This window comes from Taeniopygia guttata, chromosome 20 (assembly GCF_048771995.1).
Source record: "Taeniopygia guttata chromosome 20, bTaeGut7.mat, whole genome shotgun sequence".
NCBI lineage: Eukaryota > Metazoa > Chordata > Aves > Passeriformes > Estrildidae > Taeniopygia > Taeniopygia guttata.
In genome coordinates, this window is record NC_133045.1 from 10,506,200 (window position 1) to 10,521,525 (window position 15,326).

Genomic DNA, 15,326 nt, shown 5'->3' on the forward strand with positions numbered 1-15,326 from the left:
CACAGATCCGTCTAAGAAATGGGAACGCGTTGCCGTGAGCAGGGTTCTTGTGGACATGGAGCTCTTTCAGACATCATTTGGCATCACTGCCTGTCCTCACTTCAGCAAGTCTCTGGAGGCCTCTGGGTTTGATTTTCAGACTCAGGGACTAAAGAGCCATCCAACTGTTCATCCAAAACATTGTTCAATGTATCTTTGATTGACTTCTGAATGCGCGATAACAAGATCACCTCCAGGCCAGAACTGGGCATGAAACCAATAATAAAATCAGCATTTTCTGAGAACCTTCTACCAATCCAGAGCTCTGAACTAGCTGACCTTGGAGGGGCATTTCCCTCAGCAGTCACCAGCCTGAGATTTCCTACCTTTCAGTTGCAGGATAAAAAGAAGTTTTGCAATGACCCCATTAAAAGATGTTTCCCCCCACAAAATCATTTCTCAGTTCTGGCCAGTGCTGTTTGCACAGCCCCAAAGTGTGACAAAGACCAAATCATGCCTTATCTGCACCTCCAGCAGAAGCCTCTGCCTGTGGTTCAATGTTTCAGGTGCCAATGTTGGTGTCTCCTGCTTCTCCCAGCCTTGGGCAGGGAATGCCATGGGAACACCAAACACAAATTCCTGATTCTCCCCATATAATTAATCCAGTCACCTTCCCAGGATGGACTGGGTGCCTGGTTTATCTTCCTCTGGATGTGAGTTGCCAATGGGTATCAGAGATCTGTTCTCCCAGTCAGGTTGGTGATCTTCAGCCAACTTCTGCTGTTCAACAAAAACTCACCCCTGAGCTCCTGTAGGAAACAGTCCCAAGTACCCCTGCTTATCCCTAAGATCCATGAGAAATGGTCCCCAGGTTTGTCCACTGGCAGTGAAGCTATAATGAGGGAATATCCCCATGTCCAAGTGTGCAGCATGTTAGATTAATACTTCCTTTATTGTATTTATCAAAACCAATGTATTTGGCATTAAACATTAAAACCTCTAAATATTTTAAACCCAGAGGACATTCTTCACCTTCTTTTCACATCTTTATGGTAGATGAAATTATTGGAGCCTACCATTGTCCCTCACCTCCCACAACAAAAATGTTAAAAACCAAAGTAAAAAGAAAGTGAAATTTCTCTGCATATACTGTTTTCTTAATGTCTGACTTATTTATTGTAGCTGACAGTCTCTGTGCCCAGGTCCATGGCTGCTCTCTCTGTGCTACCTGTATTTATCCAGGTGGCTTTGTGCCTATTAAAAAAGGGAATGTAGCAAAATTAATGTATCTTTTACAGCAGGAGAGCTGAATTTATTGGTCTCACCACAGAAATTAATTTAGCACTCCCAACTCCCCCTTGCTGGACGATAAAGACACAAAATGAAACTGCCACACAAAGTTTTGACAAAATTCACAGTCATATTAAAAAAAAAAAAAAGAAAAAAAAGCAGCTATGGGTAATTTAACACCAAATCTGAATCAGCCTTTTATGCCAGTGATGCACCAGTGGCACCATGAAGGGAATTTCTACGCAGTGACAAGGAAATCTACCTGGGGGCTATATACAAGGGCAGGATGGGGAACAAACAGATTTATCCTAATTTATTTTTTTTTCAAATTGAAGAATATATTTGGGCAATAAAGCAAACTATGGGGCTTATGGAAGGCAGCATCTACTGGCCTGATGCACCCACTGGTGTGTGACAGGGTGATGGTGGATGTGTGGGGCCAAAGGATGCTGCATATGGGGGTCCAGCAGTGATGGGAAACACAGCTCAGAGGAAGCAGACATTGTTCTGCCTCTCTTCTGGTCCCACACCAGGAAGAATCAAGCCAGCACATCCTCCGGATCAATACAGAATTTACATGTCCGTCCCCACCCCTCTCTCTGCACCCTTGTTTTAATGTTTCCTAAATATAAAAATCAAATATATTTAAAAAAAAAAACAAAAACAAACCCTAACAACAAAACCCAACCAACAGAACAAACAACTTTTTTGTATTGAGGTTGATTGGGCAGTGGGTGGTGAAAGATTTATCCCAGCAGTAAAGCTGGAAAATGGCTATAAACCTCAGCAGAGTGTCTGTGTGCTGGGTCCGAGGGAGGCTAATTGTTTGTTTGTTCTTTGTGTTTATGGTTTATCTGCAGCTCAGCTGACAGGAAACCTAAACCTGAGGGAAGCAGCACATCAATTGCCATCAGCTGCCTTGGGTGCACACACTCCAGACAAAGCCAGGCTGAGGGGCAGCTCGCACACCCGACCCTGGAGGTGCCAGGGGTGCACCAGGGATGCAGGGGAAGGAGGGAGAGGAGAGCAAGGACTCCCCACCACGGAGTTCACCTCCCTCCTGAGCCCTCTGCCGCAGCCAGGACATAGGTGCTGGTTGTGCCAGAAAAAAGGCAAAGGGATTTTTCCTGCAGTACTGCCCCCAAAAGAGAGAAAATTGTTCTGAAAGTGATGTGCGAGTGCCACCAGCTTTGAAATTCCCTTCAGTGACTTCCTTCACCCAGAAGATTTTTGGGTGGTGGAGTGAGTTTCATAACTCAGTGTTTTTAGAGCAGTGCTGATTGCTGTCCTTCTCACCTCCCAGCCTTGATGGGATCGGTGGTGTCTCTGTCAGGACGGTTTTTTGTACAGGTGTGGCACACAAGGTGGTTTCACACCTTGGTGAAACCAGCCCAAGCCACCACGGTGGGGCTTCAGCCCCTCCAAGGGATGAACATCCTGCTGGAAGGAACACCAGCTCCCTTGCCTTCAGGCACAGAGGCTGGAAGCAGGATGGGGCTAGAGAAGCTAACCCTGGGGGAGCATGGCACATAAGCCTGTCCTAAAATGGTCCTGCATCATCTGAACAGGTTTCTATGCCTGCCAAAACCACACATCTCCCAGAACATCAGTCCCACACCGCGTTGCACTGGCCCTGTGCCTCTTGCACTGCTGCAGAGGTGCTCCCACAGCCCAGGACACCCACACTCCCCACCAGGGCCCTTGGGCAGTGAGGCTAGAGAAGATTTGCTGCGACAGAAACTCTTTAGAAACAATTCTCTGCCTCAGTTTCCCTGTTTCTTCCTTTCCTCCCCACACTGCATCACTGCAAATGCTCTGAGCAGGGGCTGGATCCCGGAGCAGGGATGTGCAGTGCCCCACACACCCGAGACACGGAGACACTGTAATAATGATTATTGATTTTCCAGTTTCCTTCATGTTTCATGGGGTGCTTTGCTGGAAATGATATAAATAGCTGTCTCTGTCCCTATCCCAAGGCATGATGCAGCAATGTATTTTTTTCCCAGTCCAAGGAAATAAAATGCAAAGTTCATTTCACAACGATTTAAAAGTTATATTAAGGTCCAGGGCTGGACGAAGCAGGAGCAACGTGCCTGTAACTAGATAAGTCCAGAGCTGGAGTGACCGCTGGGGTAAGTCACAGCTGTCCCATTCGATTTATCCCAGCTCAGGGGCTCCAACCCTGCAGGTTTCGGTTTACAGTAACTTTGTGCTCACCATCCTGCAGCAGAACCCACCCCAGTAACACACCCAGAGAGATCCAGATGCTCTGCAGCCAATTCTGGCCCAAAAAAGTGCTCTTTGGGGAGAGCAGTTCCCTGCAGGAATGCACTTACTGCATCCGTGCTAAATATAGCAACAGAGCACACAGGGAGTGTGGTCCCTCGCCCCTGAGAATTGCAGGAGAGATTATTCATTCTCACTCTGTTGTACCTTCACACTGGCAGGAATTACCTTAGCCAAGGGGATGTAATAAATGATCTGTTCATAAACAACTGATCATTTTTCCACCTCCACTGCTGCTCGCATCCCAAATTTCTCGAGGAAAAGGGGGCGAGAGCTCAAGCACAAGCAGCCGGCAAGCCCAGAGAGCCAGGCATTGGCACAACCTTGCTCATTATACTTCCAAGGTATTAAAAAGTCTGGGTGTGATAAGGAAAAAGGAGGCTGTAAAACTTCATCCTTACCTTCCAGAGAGTGGAACTGATCTTGCTTTTATTTATGCTGGTGTAAAGCAAAAGTAATTCCATCAGTGCTGCTGGTGCAGAACCCGAGCAGGTGATCTCAGAAGCGTGCCCGGACTCTCGGCTGGGGTTTTCTACTTTTAAATCTATTAATTTGACAAAGATTTTCTTGAGCTGCTGGAACTGCAGATCCAGCCTGCAGGGCTCAGAGTGAAGGGGAGTGAGAATGAAGCCACGTGTGCATCTTTTCTGCGTCTTTTATCATCTCCACTTGCATTGTTCTGTTTGATGTGATTTTAAAGACAGCTGACCAGGTTTTCCAGGTGGGAAATACAGGTGGAATGGACATGCACAGCCCCACATGCATCCTACATGGGAACACGGGTATGTGCTGGGGGTTACCCTGCCAGCAGTGGATTAGGGTCTGGGGGGTAACCAGAGTTAAACATGCCCAGATAAATGCATGTTCCCTGCTTGTGGACTTATTCTCCTCTCACACTTTTTTCCTCTGGTGACAAGAGGAAAACGAGTCCAGATTTGCATGTACACAAAGGAAAACAAAATCATGTCCTTAACTCAATGCAGGCAATCCTAATTATTAGTCGTTGTTGTTATGTTAATTATTATTACTGCTGCACAAAAGGATTGTAAATAGATAAAATCACTTTTTTTTTTTTTCTCTTTTGCACCACGTAGTGGGTTTTTTTGGTTTGTTTTTTTTTTTTTCTCCTCCGGCATTTTTCCTTGATGGTACCAATTAAGAAAGCACAAGACAAATGTTGGGGAATCAGCTGGCGGGTGGTAATTTCCTTGCCAGCGAGGACGCAGCGCAGAGCCCGCAGCCTGCTGCTCTGCAGGTACCGCACGCTGCAGTGCTGACAGCAGTAAAAACTTGTCTCTGACAGTAAACTAAGCATGTATGACCCGGAAGACATAGAGAGCAGATAAGGGCAGGAACACAGACTCCATTTAGTGCTATTAAAATGGTTAAGTAGACTTACGATCAGGGATGCCAGGCTGAAATTGGAGACGCTCGGAAAGCGAGGAGTGGCAGATGCATGGCCGGCAAGTCAGGCTGCAACTTGGTCCCTGCAGCACAGGAGACTTGTGCCGTGTTCCCAGGCTAGGAAATGTTTAAAAATAAGAACATTTCACTAGGAGAAAGTGGTTTTTTTGCAAAGCAGTATTCCTGGGAATCTTACACAGAAAGGAGAAGCAGCTCCAGCATGGCTTTGTGGGACTCTGACAGTCATTGCAGTGAGTGAAGAGGTTTTTTCTTATTGAGATACACAGAGAGGCACTCACAGGTACAAACCCACACTCTGCAGCACCACTGCCCGGCACGGGACACCCAGAATTTTAAACAATTCCATTTGAAACTGGGTTGTCTGGGGACGCCTGCAGTGAGCACTGGGCCAGGACTCAGCTGTGACCCTTGTGACACCAGTGATGCTTGGCAGAGTCTGTGACTCTTCCCCCACTGCTCCAGTGCCACGGAGCTGTGCTGCCCTCCCGGGACCATCAGGGCAAGGACCACCGGCTCTGACATCCCAGCAGAGCTGTAACCCTGCTGCAAAACCCACTCATGTGGTGCTGGAGAGAACAAACACCTCTTGTTTTATTACCATTTATGTGACAAATTGATTTATGGTCGATAGTGACAGAAAGAGCCTGACACAGAAAAAATATTTTTTTTAATCAAGGAATGATCGCCATAAAGAATGTGCTATATCAGTCAAATCTATCCAGCTGCAAATACCCTATATAGCATTAAGAAGATATATTTATTATAAACAACTTTTTAAGGCAGCTGAGGCTTGGAGGATTTTGACACAGGAAAGGATGAGAAGTATCATAATTCCATATGTGTCCAGGCATTGTGGGCTTCTTAATGAAATTTCCAGGTTTTGTGGGAGCTTTTGATATACACCTGTTACAGCTGTCAGGAGTAGTGCAGGTCCTGAAATATTTATTATTGCTGATTTTTTGCCCATATCCCCCTTGCTTCCCTTGTGCTTCATAACACTGAGGTTCTCTGGCACTTGTCACCCAACCACTGTGTCCCCTTCTGATGGTTTCTGTCCCTTCTGTTCTCAGCCTTCCTTCCAGGAAACTCCAAGGTGCCTTCAGAAGGAAACTCATGTCCCACAGCTCAGCAGCCTTCTCTCCTTGTCCCTGGGGTCTTCATTCCCATTTTCCAATCCCATTCCTCCATTACCTTCCATCCCACCCTGTGGATGCCCAGAACCCTGGCAATTCCATCAGGACAGCAACAAGACAGGAACAAATGAAGGAAAAACGTTCTTCAAAGGGTCACTCAGCAGGTGGATTCTCCTGCCTCCACCAGCATCTCCCTCCTACTCCTCCCATCCACGGGAGTGTGTTGCTGCCTGCCATCCTTTCCCCTCCATCCTATTACAAACACAGCAGTGGATCATTTGTTTCCTGTCCTTGAGGCATTGCCAGTGTGTGACCTGCCGAGCTGGCTCCAATTCTTCACTCTCTTCCTCGTGGCTGGTTGTTTCCCCATCTCTCTGTGCAACAGCAAACACACCTCGTCCACGGCTTCGCCCCGTGTCTTTTATCTTCCACTCTGCCTTCTGAAGGTGTGCTCGTTCTTAAATTCACATTTAAGCTGGTTTTGAAGGTGGTCTGTAGAAAAAAAAAAGCTGGGGTTAGTTAATGTCAGGGAGGTTTGCTCTGTAAATGTACAGAAGTAAATGAAGCCATCAAGTAACAGCAAGAATCCAGACTAAGGTAAGGAAAGAGGGGCAGGAAAAGTGCTTCCTGCTTGGGATATTTGATCCAAGAAGTTCTTTTTGATTTTTCATCCCTCTTAATTTTGGGGAACTTGTCCAAAACAAAAATATCCTAATTCATGAGAACAACTCACGTGCATAAAAGGAATGGAAAGGCTGCTGTTTCCTCACTTACTGTGTTTCTTTTTTGTCCTTTCCTTGTTTTATATTGAAAACAGTGGGGCTGATAAATAAGAAAGAAAAAGAAAACTGCTTTACTCTCTTTTTTTTTTTTTTTTTTTTGCTATTTTCAGAAGTTTTTGTAAGAATTTTGGCTCAGTGTGTTCCTGTTGGTGCATTTTCCCTGTGCCCAGCAGAATTACTGCTACCTCCCTGAAAAGCAAAGCAGGAATGGCCCCAGGAGGGAGGAGAGATGACTCTCCCCAGACATTATCTGGCAGAGGCAGTAGCTGTTTTGGGGATAAACAATGATGAATTGACTCCAGCTTCTTGCCAGAGCATTAGATAAGCAGTGTAGGACCGTGCAAATCAGCCCTGCCTATTCCTGGTCGCATTTGTGCCCCTTCACCTCCTCAGTTTGCCAGTGCCTGAGGTGCCCTTGGCTTGGCTATGGATGGTGTTGGCTCAAAATGGACAGAGCCAAAGGCAGACAGATGGGGAGGGGATCAGGGCACTGGGCTGGGCTCTGATCCTCCCCTCCAGCCTCCGGACCTGGTTCTGCAGTGTCTGTGTGTCCTTCGTTTTCTGCAACCTGCACTGAGCCCTGCATTGCAGCAGCAGAGGAGTCCCCTCACTGCACAGCTCCCGCAGCTCTGCGGGGCTGCACCGACCTGCAGCTCGCTCTGACGGAGGGGAAAGGGCAGGCAAAGGTCCCAGGGCCCCAGAGCCTCGTGTCTCCAGCACAGGTTTCCCCAGCCCAGCTCTGAAGGCTGTGCAAAAGTGTGGAGAAGCCCCTATGTGCCAAAGTGACCTCCTCGAGTAAAGAATTCCATATTTCCTACCAGTCCTGGAGTATGACAGTCTCTGTCGATGCTTTAGGATATAGATATATATTTATTTAGGATCATCTGTATTTCTGCATGCTGCAAAGCTCCTCTGGATAGATAAAGAGATCCTCATCTGGCAGAGTCATTCCAGCAATGAGATCCCAGGCTGACGGGATTAAAACCTGTCATCCCGGGTTTGGGGGGTTTTCTTTCCAATGTCCTTCCTCCACACATGCACCCTGTGAATGGAGGAGGGAAACCAGCACAGTCAAGCCTTCAGAACAGTCTCTCTATTGTGGCTCAAAGTAGAAAAGGTTGGGTGCCAAATTTTTTACTGCAGTGTAAATTAAAATGCCTGGACGAAGATGATAGACACATCGCATGGAGATCAGCGCAGCCTCCTGCCTGGTCAGAGGCATATTAGAATGGAGAGCAAATGATTCCCAAAGGCATTGTCTGATTGAGAGAAAAAAAAAATAAAATAAATCACAGCCAAGGGGGATCAGGACTCTGGTGCCAAAGCCTCTCAAAGCTTTTGGGTGGTTTGAGGGAGCTGGAGGAGACTCGTGGCTCCTGAGCATGAATCCTGCCCATGCAGACATGCTGCAGATATTTGTCTCTCCCAGTGTGATTACACTCTGAAAAGTGACTTACCATTACTACCCTTGTGGGATTCTGGGCTTATAGGCTCTAGTTAATTTTCCACATTAATAAAAAACCCACATGAAAAACATGAAGGGGTTTTGTTTCTTTCTTTTATTTGGATTTTTTTTTTTTTTTTTTTTTTTTTGCTTGGTTGTTTCCTTGCTAGAAGCTCAGTAAAGTCACCTGATACTCTGGGGTTGAAGAGCCATAACTCTTCCCATCAGTGGGACAGAGTGATGGGAAGGGAGGCAGCTCCTGCCCTGAAGTCACTGCTGGGTGGTTATGCCCTGCTTACAGGGGCAAAAGGTAATAAGATATATATTTTATCCCTAAATTCAGCAGATTTGGGGATGAACATGCAGATCTGTAGGAAGCTGTTGGTTTTGAGGGCACTTTTGATGTGTGACCACACTTTAACCTGGCTGGGTTCAACAGCAGGATGTGGCAGGGACTGGCTCTTGTGTGGGCATTTCCAGCAGATGCTGATGGCACAAACCTGCATTAACGTCTCCCCAGAGTGAGCAAGTACCTGCCCAGCAGGGAAAGAGCCTTTCCTGCAGACAGGAGAGGAATTAACGAGAGTCTCAGGGTTTGTGCTCAAGTGTATCACAGAGTTTGGGCTGTTTGGGTCGTTTCCTTGATTAGGTTGTTCAGGGCTGATGCTCAGCTCCTCCAAAAGAGAAGGATTTTGTATGGCTTTGCTTCAGGTCCTGGAGCTCTGTACAATCCCTGCAGCTCCCAGATCCCAGAGAACCCCTGAGCTGGTCTGAGAGCAGCTGTCCCCACCAGTGCTGGGCACAGCACCTCATCATCCCCTGATGCTGCTTCTGCCCTGGCCATGGCTTCTGCCTGGCACTTTTGGGAGCCAAGTCCCACCTTGCAGCATTGCACGCACGTGGAATTCACAAATCCAGAGCAAAGAGTTTAGCAGGAGTCCTTTTCAGCCATGCTGCGTGCACTTGTGTATTTTCTCATGTTTGCATACGGTGTGCTCTCTGCTGACAAATAAATGTATTTATTAATTCACACCTGGCTTGGTCCCTGCTCTGTGCTGCCACGTGGGTCAGCAGCAGGGATCAGTTTTTAGTATTGTTTCCCCAGTCGTGTGCAGGCAGCACGGGCTAGAGAGGCTGCAGCCTCACACTCCCAGTGAACTGTAAAACCAATTTAAAAAAGACATTTCAGGAATTAATGCAATGCCCACTGCAATCACACTTTGGGCTGCTGAGGAGGCATATTCCAGCCTGGAATTTGTTACCTGGCCAGACCATTTGTCACAGCAAAAGAAGAGAAAACTTCCCCACCTTATAGCCCCTCTGTGCAAGGACAAGGTAGAAATACAGACAGGCTGGGATGTGTTTTAATCCTGCTCCCACCTCTCTGGAGTCAGTACCATGCTATATTTGCAGGTAAAAGGGTTTTTAATAATTCTTTTAGCAATAATCAGCCCTTTGGTACCACCTCACTCTCCCACCGTGGCTCATGTGTGGGAGACCACAAAGCTCACAATGCACGTGAATAATTCAGCTGTTGCATGAGGAAACCGAGGCAGGGAGAAGCTGGCAGGACCCAGGGGGTTGGGATGGGGCCAAGGGCTGTGTCTCCCATGGGAGCTGTGCTGCAGGGCAGCCAGCTCAGCACTGCCCAGCTCCAGGGTGAGGCTGGCAGGAGCATCCCAGCTCCCAGGAGCCAGCTTTCAGAGGCCATTAGGTGCCTAACGATGCAGGCAGACACCTGGTGGCATTTGCACTGGGAATGAGGTGCTTTACATGCCTCGGCACCTCTGCAAATCCCACTGGGCACCTACCTGCAGCTGGAAGCGTCTGCACAAGCCAGAGGATTTCACAGTGCTGCCTGGGAGGCTGCCCTGGGCTGTACAAAAGCTGTTTTGGCTGCAGACCTGGCTCTCCAGCAGGGGAGAGAAGGGCTGCAGGGCACCACGTGTGGAGCAGTCCCTTACAAGAAACTCCCATTGCCCCAAGCCTCCTCCTGGCCTCCACCCACGGGGTCCCCAAGCACACAGAGCTGTCACCACATCTCACCCACTCCTCCAACACTGCCTTTGGGTGAGTTTAATAGCTTTTCAACAAGAGTTTAGCACAGTCTCTGTCCTGTTTGCACAACCACTCCACATCTCTGCCCATGTCTGCTTATACCTCCTGTACCTCTGTGGACAAGGTCCCCTTCACTCGGCAGGCAGAGGCAGGCAGAGATCCCTGAGGAGGGGAGGCTGCAGGGATGAGCTGGCTGGATGCCACATCTGGACATCCTCCACGTGCCCACAAACATCTCGTTGGGTTTACAAATACTGTGGGCAGCAAATTTGCCAGTGGCTCTCAGGAGACCTTGGCTGCAGTAGGGTTTGGATAAAAAACACTTGTAGCCTGGAGGATTGAATGGCTCAGGAAGGGGATGTGTGGGGGAGTTTCATAAATGCTCTGATGCTTCCATATTCCAGCCACAGGCAAAACCTGGATCCCCCCACCCCAGCTTTGAAAAGGCTCTCACAGATTTGTACCTGCTCTGAGCCCCTCTCAGAGCTCAGCCCAAATCTGCCGTGCTGGAGCTCCTCCAGCAAATCACCCAGCAATTTATTCTTAAGCCAAATAGTCTTAAGTGTCTCCCTTAATAATCAATTTATTTCCATGCTATTTGGCAAAAAAAGTGGAAGTCACGCCTCCTGGTACATGGTTAATTTTCCAGTTTTGTGGAAAGCAGGCAGAGGAAACAAATGGCTTCAGTAGCTGTAAAATAATCTACAAGACAGAGTGTGTCCCCTCATCTTCTTTCAGAAGGTTTTATTCAGCTCAGGCTTTCTATACGATCTGGTGATGAATGAAATACCTGGGAACAGCACAAAGTAACATTATTTATGGAGAATAGTAAAAGAGCATCCCATTTCTTAGCATGCAGTTTTGGTAACAGCAGAACTTTGAGATTTAAATTAGATTCCTCTTGACTAATTTCAATTCATCCCAAATTTAAAACCAGGTCTAGTGCAGAGCTGTTCTCTTGGTCTTCCCAATGCTCCTCAGATGTTTCAAGCATCCATCCCTTGGTAAAGACTTGGAGACCGTGAACACAGACTGAATAACCCTATTTTACTCTCCTCTACACATATTTTCTCCTCTGTGAGCCCTAATCATCCAAAAAGTCACACCCCACCATCATCTGGGACATTGGAAACTAAACTTAACAAAGAACTGGCCTTTATCACAACTCAGTAATTTGGTCAGGCCAGATTTTGATCCTTGCAAACAACTGCCAGAGCATCAAAGATAATTTGACCAGTCACTGCAAGCATCCTGTGCTCAGGGTGGGCACCTGCCTCTCTAAACTGCTCCTCCTGCCTCCAAATTCACTAATTCCTTCACAAACATGCTAAAAGTTTGTGCAGACTGCTGCCAGCTGACTTTGGTGGAACGTGTCTTGGTACCTTGCTGAATCAAGGCCCCCACTTGGAAGGGCTTTATTTAGAAAATCATAAAACCATAGAATGTTTTGGGTGGGAGAGGTCCTGTAGAGGTCACAGAGTCCAATCCCCCTGCAATGAGCAGGCAGAACTTCCACACGCCTCACACTTGCTAAGCCTGGCATGAAAACCCTTTTCTTATTTTTTTATTTTTCTTTTTTTTTTTGTTTGTTTGAAATGGTTTGTTTGCTAGTAAATTCACAGTACGGCTGAGGTAGCACATTTGTGTTGTTAGGTACAAAGATAATGGAGGATTAAAATGCTGACAAGTGTGTAGAGAGGAAAATGATTTGGTTTCCTCTTAGCAATGCAGCAGCAGCTGGAGTGAGCCCTGCATCTGTGGCTGCTTCCAGGCAATTACTGCTTCCCTCCCAGCGCTCCTGACAAATGCTGCTGCTCTCCTGCTTTGAACTGTCAAACGCAAAAGTTGCCGTGAGAAGTGGTTTCCCTCCTTTGGCCTTTCTTTTAGCTTTGCTGTGATCCCTTTGGAGCATTTCCACAGGGGAAAAATCCAAGCATTTTTTGTGGTGGAAATTCCCCAGGAGGGAGGGGGAGAGGAGCCTCGGCACTCGGCGCCTGTGTGAACTTCACAGGTTTTCTCACAAAACACAAAAAGTGATTTCACTACAGTGTTTAATTCGAGTTTAGCAGCAGCCCCAGTGGCGTGTGGCTTTCCCGGTATTCCCGTGGCTGTGCCAAGAGCCCATTACCCGGGTGAACAAACTCCCCTTTGGGCCCGGCATCGCCTTCCCTCTGCCACCTCCAGCTCTTGTAAAAACAAACACGGGCTCCCTAAGTGCAATTAGCATCTGAGGAATGCCAAGAGAGGGAGATTAATCATTCATAAACTAAACAAATACTGTTCTGATCCCATTAGCCGAGAGACAGCGTCTCCCGTTAATTTACTTCTGTTTGAGGTGTATCTATTAACCCCTTTTAATCAGCTATTATTCTAGTTAAACTCTTAGCTGGGCTTGGTTATCAGAGGATGGGACCCTTCTGACACGAGATCAAGTTAAGATTATGGAAAACTTGTCAGGAATGAAGAGCCTTGCATCCATAATTAAGTTATAATCTAATTGGAAAAAATGAGGTCTGCTTCTGAGGAGGGCCTCGCATCTCTGCTTCCCCTGAGCATCCTTTTCCCTCCACAGAGGTCTCTGTGCAGAATTTTGTCAGCCTAAACTCAACCAGACAGGTGTCACCATCATCTGCCTTGATGTGCTCACCCCCTGACACGTGCAGCTCCTCTCTGTGGCTCCCTTTGTACCTATGACAGAGCTGAAATTTAATTCTTTTTTTAAATGTCAGAGAGGCACCTGAAGTTAATACATTTATCAGTTTGCAGCCCTGCACTTAAAGTCAATTCCTGGCAGTGGATCCGTGTGTTCCAGCAGTGGGACTGTCTGTGGCAGGATGGGCTCTGCCATTTAGGGAGCACGTTCTGGAGGAAAAATTTAATATTTGAGACTACTGGTAGCAGTGTATTAGATCTCCAGGTTTCTGAGGTCACCCTCGGTGAGCAGCTTCCTTCTGCCCACACCCACGAGCAGGAGCAGCTGGGAGCTGGCGGGAGAAGTGTGTGTGTGCCCCGAGATGCTGCTGACACCCCGTGTGATGCCAGCCAGTGGTGGCACTGCTGCTGGATTGTCGGAATCTGAGGTATTGATGATCCTGAGATTGTAGAAAGTCTCTGTCTTTCTGCCCTGCTGCCAAAGAAGAAGCCATAATTCATCTGTGCTGTTTCAAGGTTGTTTTTTCTGTTTATCTCTAACATGTTCTGCTGCCCTGCCGCAGATCTGTCCTGCAGGGCAGCGTGTGGGGCTCTGCCCTCAGTGGGATGTTACAAACATTAAATACCACAAACTACCTGTGCTGGATTTACAATAACGTGCCAATATCTGTCACCTACGTTGGACAGTGTGTCCCCAGCCTGAACCAACAGAAAAATGCCAAAACTGCAGTGAAACATGGAGGGCATGAAGAAGGAGGAAAAGGACAAGACACACCCAATTTCCTCCATCTTGTCCCCTTTGAACCCCTTATCTAGAATCCTAAAATTTTACTTTTGCACCCGTGCCACACTTAATTATTACTAATATCAAACACTCAGAGCTTGTAATTCATCCTGTAAGATTGAAAACTCTTTTCCATGGACAGAGATCACAGCCAGTGTCTCTGGGGGCTCTGTCCAGGGGGGTTCTTGACCCCTGCCAGGGTCCCAGACCTGCCAGAGCAGCCAGAGGGATGCCCTGGACTCCCACACTGGCTCAGATGGAGCAGCCAGGCTGGGCAGGGCAGCAGGAGGTGCTCCTTGCTTTGGGGTCACTGTGCTGTGTTTGATGGCACGAGGGGATGCCAGAGGAGCAGGGCTCCCAGCCTGGGAGCAGGGAGTGGCTGGGTGCTGCTGCTGCTCCAGTTATTCAGCCTGAAACTGAGTGGTGAGAGGAAAAGGTTGTGTCCTGTGTTATAAATGCCATTGCTCACCCAGCACCTGAATTTTCCACTTTTTAGGTGTATGGCACTGCCAAAGCAGAGCTGGCTTTGTCTCAGTGGGCAGCCCTAAAGGGGCTGGGGTTGAGCCCTGGGAAAAGGCAGCCCTGCACCCACAGAAGCAGAGCTGATGCTCTGGAAATAAGAATTTTGATTAAATTGCTCAGTTTCTATTTTAAGAACCAGAATGGCTCAAATGGATTTCATTTTCCTCCAACTGAGAGCAGAATTTTAAGAAAAATTTGCAATTTAAGCCTGAAAAATCTTAGTGCCAATTACATCCATTTCCACACTGGGGATCACTTCCATGACAACTCCACGCAATCAACCAAATAAAGGAAAAGGAGGAAAGTCTCACCTGAGCTGCCCAGCTCCCAATTAGCAAAAGGTAAATAACTCTTATTTTCTCTCTCTTGCTTCCTGGGCTGTGATGGCTGATGAGAGCAGTGAGATGAGAACCCTCCCTTCCTTCTTCAGTGCATAAATACTGCATCTTTTGGGGATTCACTCTGGTTAATTTAGGAGCTGCTTGAACTTTGCTTAAAGGCGCCTGCGTGTTACTATCCCTCGGAGTCGCCCGATGTATTTGTCATAGCTGAACCTGCAGTTCATTAGAGGTACAGAGTCAGCTAATTACTCCCCAAAAATGTAGTATAATTTTATGAATTATGCATAAAATATTAATGACTTGTGAAGTTCACAGATATATGTGTAGGGACTGCAGGGCAAATGCCTCCTCGCTTGGGGGCTGTATACAAACCAGAAACAAATAATGCAAATATTGACTCTGGCGTTGCAGGCGGGGTGGCAGCACACCAAAGAGTGTCATGGAGACGTGGGGTCCCCTCAGTGCTCAGCCCAGGGAAGCAGCTGCCAGGCTCAGCACTTCTGCTCGCAGTGAATCCCCACTGATGGAGTCTCACACTCCAAGCCAAGCCGATTTGGGAAGGTCTGTGCTGAGTTGCATGGATGTTGGCCAAAATGCTGCCTTTTCCCAGCAGAGAGGTTCTGGTGCACT

The 15,326-nt window shown here is 47.5% G+C and overlaps 1 long non-coding RNA gene across 1 annotated transcript; it reads right to left on the bottom strand.

The window, feature by feature from the left end:
* Positions 1-10,959: 10,959 nt before the first annotated feature.
* Positions 10,960-14,833, bottom strand: LOC140680341 (uncharacterized). Its single transcript, XR_012051510.1, has 2 exons — positions 14,667-14,833; positions 10,960-11,187 (listed from the first exon to the last, which is right to left on the bottom strand). It is a non-coding gene; the product is annotated as an uncharacterized lncRNA (long non-coding RNA).
* Between the last annotated feature and the right edge of the window lie 493 nt (positions 14,834-15,326).